This window comes from Mytilus trossulus, chromosome 8 (genome assembly GCF_036588685.1).
Source record: "Mytilus trossulus isolate FHL-02 chromosome 8, PNRI_Mtr1.1.1.hap1, whole genome shotgun sequence".
NCBI classification, from domain to species: domain Eukaryota; kingdom Metazoa; phylum Mollusca; class Bivalvia; order Mytilida; family Mytilidae; genus Mytilus; species Mytilus trossulus.
In genome coordinates this window covers 35,601,444-35,610,328 of record NC_086380.1, presented here as the reverse complement: position 1 = coordinate 35,610,328, position 8,885 = coordinate 35,601,444, and positions in this window count along the sequence as shown.

The following is an 8,885-nucleotide window of genomic DNA, read 5'->3' as shown; positions in this document are numbered from 1 at the left end:
TTTATATGAGCGTCATTGATGAGTCGTATTTAGACGAAACGCGCGTCTGGTGAACTGAATTATTATCCTAGTACCTTTGATAACTATGAAAACGTGTTTTGATTTGAAGTGTAAATATATGTGAGAATATGATTCTATGTATGACACATTGAACGTTGCTTCCTTTAATAAACACCGGGATGGGCACGAGTACTGCATATGTTATCGATTAATAATCGATTACATGAAGGATTTTTGTGCAATCGATTAATAATCGATTACTCAAAGTTATGATGTTATCAACAGTAATAACATGACTTTTCGATTACTGTCAATTACATGCTACAACATTTTAACAAAAAAATAACGAGTAAAACACAATTATATTAGTCAACATTTGTATAGTGGAAATTTAGAACTTTACCAAATGCATCATTTAAAGCATTGTTTCTATAAGTTAATAGCTGTTTTTTTTTATATATCAAATCTCTTTAATGTAGATAAGAAATATTTAAATTTTGACTTTCAACATAAATGAAAGATGTCATCGCATTGCAACAATCACATATTCATAACTAATTGTTTTTCAAAAAAATTGCTTTCTTACTGACTAACGTTAGCTTTTTGTTTTTTCTCTTTTAAAAAAAAATATTTTAGCATAGTTAATTATACTGTTTAAGGAAATATGAAAAAATTGAATAATTAATTAGTTCAGCTAATTCTTAAAATCAAAAATTATTTTTATAATGACTTGCATGATTTAAAACTTTTGTTTGGATAACCACTATAATTACAGATCATTTAAATTCCACTAGAGTACTATGAATAAACTCATCATAGAAACAAGGACTAAATTTTGTATATACGCCAGACGCTCGTTTCGTCTACAAAAGACTCATCAGTGACGCTCGAATCTAAAAAAGTAAAAAAAAAAAGGCCAAATAAAGTACGAAGTTAAGAGCACTGAGGACCAAAATTCCTAAAAGATATGCCAAATACAGCTAAGGTAATCTATGCCTGAGGTAGAAAAACCTTAGTATTTCAAATAATAAAATTTTTGTAAACAGGTGATTTATAAATATAACCATATCAATGATAATTAATGTAAGCGCACAAAAGTGCTGACTACTGTGCTGGTGATACCTTCGGGGAAATAAATCTCCACCAGCAGTGGCATCAACCCAGTAGTTGTTAATAAACTCATCATAGATACCAGGACTTAAATTTGTATATACGCCAGTTTCGTCTACAATAGAAAAGACTCACCAGTGACGCTCGAATCCAAAAAAGTAAAAAAAAGACCAAGTAAAGTACGACGTTGAAGAGCATTGAGAACCAAAATTCCCAAAAGATATGCCAAATACAGCTAAGGTAATATATGCCTGAGGTAGAAAAGCCTTAGTATTTCAAAAGTGAAAATGTTTGTAAACAGGTGATTTATAAATATAACCATATCAATGATAATTCATGTCAGCACAAAAAAGTGCTGACTACTGGGCTGGTGATACCCTCGGGGAAATAAATCTCGACCAGCAGTGGCATCGACCCAGTGGTTGTAAATAAACTCATCATAGATACCAGGATTAAATTTTGTATATACGCCAGACGCGCGTTTCGTCTACAAAAGACTCATCAGTGACGCTCGAATCCCAAAAAGTTAAAAAAAGGCCAAATAAAGTACGAAGTTGAAGAGCATTGAGAGACAATTTATGTGTTCTTTTTTAATTTAATTTATATACATATGTATCATCACATTTAAGAAATCAACTGTTTATCTATTCTAATCTTTAATTTCAACTCTGATTGAAAATGACGTTTTCAGGGAATTTAATACAAATAAGCTTACTACTTTTAAACATGTAGTACAAAACTTAACGAAAGACAGACACAGTTCCTATTTAAGATCTATTTGATTATTTCAAATCTATTTTCTTATTATAATATTAAGGCTCTTGATTGACAAGCACATACATCCATTTGTTTCAAAAGCTAGATATAAAGTAAATTTAGGTAGGGGATCTGATTGCTCATAATGCAGCTTGAGACAATAGATAGATATAAGGCAGTTACGTAACTCTCAAGTATTGTTGATGCATAATATTTTATCTGTAGTACAAAGTGATAACATGCATATCTTCATCTGAAATAGGTTATTTTCCATCAAACTATTTTACCTAAGTAACCGAAATGTAATAAAAAAGTAATCAATGATTACATCCAAATTTTTGCTGTAATCGATTAAATTACGATTACATGTAATCGAAAAATGTACTCAATTACAAACAATTACGATTACAGATTACGATTACCCCATCCCTGATAAACACTTCAGTTTTATAATATCATATATGCAATCAGAGGTTTAGTTATAGTGTTTAAAGAGTTATTTATACATGATCCATCTGATAAAAGTAACTAATTCATGCATTTAAATGTATGTTATAATTAAATATTTGAACTTTCGGGGAAAAAATACAGAATCATAACTGGTATTTATCATCAATTATTTAACTTGAAACCACAAAAATGTAAATGAAGATGTGGGATGAGTGTCAATAAGACAACTCTCCGTCATAGTCACAATTTGTAATAGTAAATCATCATAGATCTTAGTACAGTCTTCACCACGAAGCCTTGGGTCAGACCGAACAGCAAGTTTTAAATCTAAGGGGAAATACAAACTACCATGCTTTTTATAACTTAGTTTTGTTTTTCTAACCGTCAAAGCATTATGTACAGCCAGTTAAGGTCGTTAAATCTTTCATTTGTGGTATCATAGTTTCTTGAATATATCGTTGTCGCTTACAAGGTTCATTTAAGTCAAGGGGTCCAAGAAGTGTAGCTTGTCCATTTGAATAAATGGTACAATCCTGTAGTCTATTTAGGACTAACAATACCGAACGAGCTAAACTCATAACTGGATATGTACTTGAAATGAGCAATGCGATTTGTGACTTATGTGGATCCGGATACATTACTTTCCCTGAGCAACGCATATCACTCTAACCTTTGGTGGGTTTTTAATTGCTCAGTCTTAGTTTTCTATGTACTGTTGTATTTACTTTGTTTTCGTTGTATCATTTTGTTTTGCCATGGCGTTGTCAATTTCTCTTCATTTAAGAGTTTTGAATATCTCATTGATAAAGAGTTATCATATATAGTCCTTGAAAAACATAGTCACAATTTGTAATAGTAAATTATCATAGATCTTAGTACAGTCTTCACCACGAAGCCTTGGGTCAGACCGAACAGCAAGTTTTAAATCTAAGGGGAAATACAAACTACCATGTTTTTTATAACTTAGTTTTGTTTTTCTAACCGTCAAAGCATTATGTACAGCCAGTTAAGGTCGTTAAATCTTTCATTTGTGGTATCATAGTTTCTTGAATATATCGTTGTCGCTTACAAGGTTCCTTTGAGTCAAGAGGTCCAAGACGTGTAGCTTGTCCATTTGAATAAATGTTACAATCCTGTCGTCTATTTAGGACTAACAATTCCGAACGAGCTAAACTCATAACTGGATATGTACTTGAAATGAGCAATGCGATTTGTGACTTATGTGGATCCGGATATACTTACTTTCCCTGAGCAACGCATATCACTCTAACTTTTGGTGGGTTTTTTATTGCTCAGTCTTAGTTTTCTATGTACTGTTGTATTTACTTTGTTTTAGTTGTATTCATTTTGTTTTGCCATGGCGTTGTCAATTTCTCTTCATTTAAGAGTTTTGAATATCTCATTGATAAAGAGTTATCATATATAGTCCTTGAAAAATAATTATCTGAAACATAACCACACTACTTGGCTATTTACATGGTTGAAAAAACATTTTTGTAGCTTTTTGCTATTTTTATAGTTAGATGATTAAATAGTTATATACATTTTTGTACCTTAAAAGGCTTAGAATACACATCCATTTGAATTATAAATGTAGTAAATTTCTTTTTTTTGTCATGTGTTTATGTAGTCCATACGTGTTTCTCGTTTCTCGTTTTCACATTGATTAGACCGTTGGTTTTCTTATTTGAATGGTTTTACACTAGTAGTTTTTCGGGGACCATTATACCTTGCTAATCGATTTGAGCCAAGGCTCCTTGTTGAACGCCGTACCTTGACCTATAATGGTTTACTTTTATAAATTGTTATTTGGATGGAGAGTGGTCTCATTGGCACTCATACCACATCTTCCTATATCTAATCCCTGGTATTAAAACACAATTCTGTCATACGAATTGACCTGGATCACATCGGATGTGGAAGGCACTTGTAAAAAACAAGAAGATACAAGAAGACAGATTTCCCATTCAGATATTTTGATTTTATTGTGTCAACTACTAATTCAAACTTTTCTGATCAAGTTCCATTAAAATATTTCCAAGAACTAGAAAATAACGAAACAACAGACAGTTCTTGTACTGCCTCATTTTAAGAATTATACATATAATCTAAGATAATCGGTCTTCTTAATACCAAAATGTATGACAAAAGAGACGTTTATTTTAACAGTTAAACCTATTGTGTCTGTTTGTTGTGTTCACACATTGTTGCTCAAATAATGGAATTGCATCCGACTGTCCTAATAGTGAGATCTTTAGCTAGCTATTTAACCAGGTTTGAGCCACCATTCAAAAAAATGAATAACCATCTCGTCTTAGATAGATCTTTTCCTGACTTGCAGGTGGAAATAGGATATGTTTAAGATAAGATTGTAAGAATGCTTGTGTACAAGAGGAAAGGAGGAAGTGAGATTTGAACAAGATAAAAGATGTAAGAATATTTTAGTACAAGAAAACGATAAAAAATCAAAACGTTAAATCAAGGAGAAAATATTTTAATATCATAAGTTCATTCACACTTCTTGGAAGTTGAATTATATAACACTAGACTTTGAAAAAAAATTTGTCAAGTTGAAATATATCATGGATTTCAAAATAGTAGTTTTTTACGTACCCTATCTCGATATTGCTAGATTTCTTTCGTTGAACTCCATGCAGTTTGGTATTCGTTATAGAGTTATTAGATCTCAACATATCGGCTGCCTTGAGTATGACATACAATTATCTTTGTGTTGAGCGCAAATAATGGCTGCGTTTAAATAGCATTGAAACCATAATTTTACCTTTTTTAAAATAATATTTCAATTTTGAAAACTAAAACTCATAATGTTACAGGTTCCTGAGTGAACATTGAAGCTCTAACGATAGTGTAGTTATTAACAAAAATACCAACTGATAAGTTGCCTCTTGATATAAGGATTTCAAAATGTTACATCTGATTATTGTAAACAAAATTTTATTGAAAACATAAGCAGCAAATGTGATATCAAGATTGAAGGCATTTAAATTAATACACGATTACATAACAAATGACACTTGTATGTTTGCGTTACTACTTAGATATAAATAATTTTGTCGAATGATTAAATATTACCCATTGATCATGCGTACGATTATGCCTATCGTCTTTTATCTTTTATAATTATTTCTATTTAAAAAACTATGTAACAGATAATTCAGTTTGAATCTTTTAGACAGTTTTTCAGTGCACACATTGGTTCATAATCATTATGGCAGTTTTTTGGAATATGATCTCACGTTTATCATTCATCGCTGCTTACGCGTCAGGTATCGTTGAATTATTTTCATTATATAAAATCGTGACAAACAGAAAAAAAAACCCGGAACAAAGCAATTCGCGTTAGAGAATTTTATGGACTGTCATATGGAATAAAACAAACATAAAATGATACCATTGTATTCAGTTTGTATGTTTGATATGGCTGAACACAATTTTCCATTAACATGTATCTTTTGTTTAAGTGTTCAAGGGTTATTTTGATTCACCGCCTAGATTTTAGATATCAAATAAACAATGACAAGTTTTTTTTGTGTCAGTAATCCGATATGGATAAATGCAATTATTAAGATTTTATTTTATTGTACAAAGATACTCGAAATTCTTTTTATGAATATGAATCTATACCATTTTGATGAATTTTGAGATAAATTGATTATTTCAATACAAATATATTAATTTCATTGAGTATTTGTATCTTGTATATATCCCTTTAAACTTTAAAAGTTATTGCAGACACGAAGGTCTGGTTCATTCTGATTCGATTCTTTTGAAAGTGTTATCTGTCATGCATGCTGTAATAATATTCAACTGCAACTTATAGATCGAATGGTAGATTTCAAACTTGTTCAAGTATGTGACATGTTTGTGCATTTTATTTCTTGACTGAAATATAACATTAATTTGACATCTTCATAATTTGAATATCGTTTAAATAGGACGATAAGAAGCATTTAATTCAGTATTTATTGACCTCAGTGTCTTCCATATGTTAAGTTTTACCATGTACAATGTATTAGATATTTATAATTTTTTCTCAAGAACTTAATTTAAATGATTTGAAAAGATAAACGTACAATCATACATGTATTTTATATCTAAGGTTAAACAAGTACAAAAGATATCTTAGTTTTTAATCAAAAAGGAAGTTTAACTGTGCATATACTGGTGTATGATGACAGTTTATTGGATTATTAAAACATATGTTCTCCTCACTGTATCATATACTTCAGGTATTATCAATTGTGTTATCTGACTGCATTTAGTTGTTGATTTATCAGCAGTACAAACGCGGCTTAAGGAAGTAAAGCAGATGAAGACCCTAATTGTAAAAAAGATATATAATGATAGCGGTTGTCCGGTTTTTTAAAAATTCTTATGGTAAATAAAGGCAACAGTAGTATACCGCTGTTCAAAACTCATAAATCCATGGACAAAAAACAAAATCGGGGTAATAAACCAAAACCGAGCGAAACGCATTAAATATAAGAGGAGAACAACGACACAACACCGAAACGCAACACACACAGAAACTGACCAATCATCAGACAAAACACCACAAGAATAACAAATATAACATGAAAACCAAATACATGAATTTGGGATAGACAAGTACCGTGCCACGTCTTATCTCAATATCTCAAAAATAAAACTTTTTTCAACTAGCAAAATTCTTCCTTACCTTTAAATTATCATTTAGAACTTACATATCACTCGAAAAGATATGATTGTCAAATTGAATTTTTGATCATAAAGACTAACCTGATCATGATTTCATTGACATTCTGTTCATGCCCCACCTACGATAGAAGAGTGGCATTATGTTTTCTGGTCTGTGCGTCCGTTCGTCCCTTCGTCTGTTCGTTCGTCCGTCTGTCCCGCTTCAGGTTAAAGGTTTTGGTCAAGGTAGTTTTTGATGAAAGTGAAGTTCAATCAACTTGAAACTTAGTACACATGTTTCTTATGATATGATCTTTATAATTTTAAAGCCATATTAATTTTATGACCCCAATGTCACGGTCCACTGAACATAGAAAATGACAGTGGGAGTTTCAGGTGAAAGTTTTTTGGTCAAGTTAGTTTTTGATGAAGCTGTAATCCAATCAACTTCAAACTTAGTGCACTTGTTGCTTATGATATTTTCTTTCTAATTTTAGGCCTAATTATATTTTTTACCCAATTTAACGGTCCATTGAACATGGAAAATGATAGTGCAAGTGGGGAATTCGTGTACTTTGGACACATTCTTGTTTTAAAATATTTTGGATACACTATTTTTAACTTTTTTTTAACATCATTGTTTACAAGGTATGATTCCCTTAGCTATACATTTGGTCAATTTAGATCACATACATGTAAGCTTGTGTTGGTTAAGGCATTTTGTTTTTGATTGAATATGTAAAAAAGAGATTTATAAACACATTATAATTGAATAGTTTTTCGGAACATATTTTTTAATATTTGCTTTTTGATTATGACGTCACATTTAAAGTTCTATTGGCTGTGAGAAAAACAACATCATTCGTTTGTTTTTTAACTTAAGGATTTTCACCTGTCATGTTTTTGGAATTTGGTTAGATTTTCGGGATGCTCTTCTTTTTTCCATTTCAATGTTTTAAAAGAAATTGCCAACTAACCCCCATTTTTCTTTTACATGTTTTAATAAATATTTTACATATATAATCATGATCCATCTGTTAACTCTTATCAAGAGATAAAGAAAGATGTGGTACATGTAAGAGTACCAATGAGACAACTCTTCATACGAATAACAATTGATAAATAAACTCATCAAAGATACCAGGACTAAACTTTGTATATACGCCAGACGCGCGTTTCGTCTACAAAAGACTCATCAGTGACGCTCTAATCCAAAAAAGTTAAAAGGCCAAATTTTGACGCCGAAATTGAAGTGCATTGAAGAGTTATCCATTATATGTCAATGTACGGCCTTCAACATGGAGCCTGGGCTCACATCGAACAACAGGCTATAAAGGGCACCACAATTACTAGGGTTAAACCTTTCAAACGGGAAAACCAACGGTCTAAATCTACATAAAAAACGAGAAACGAGAAACACGTATGAATTACCTAAACAAACGACAACTACTGTAATCAGATACATGTCTTAGGACAGGTGCAAATCTTTGATATTTACTAATAGTTTTTGAAAACTTAAACTTGTCAATGTTAAAGCTATGAAAATTAAAGAGAGATGATTTTCCTGCAAAATCTCAATGGCTAATATCTCGAAAACAATTACACGAATTTATATTTATTTTTGGATCTTCTGGTTCCTTCATTAATCCCCTATCAATTTATATTAATATTTCTAAAAACTTTTTATTTTGAAATTGAGTAGCAAATTCCATTAAAACGATTTAAATGTAACCAAAAACAATCTTTTTAAAGACCTATCTTCAAAATAAGAGATAAAAAAGACCAACATTGCTAGGCCGTCACTCAATAACAAGAATATTAATATGGAATTGTGTTAGTAATTAGATACTTATTTGTATTATCTAGCTATTTCAATATGTCTTCTAATTCAA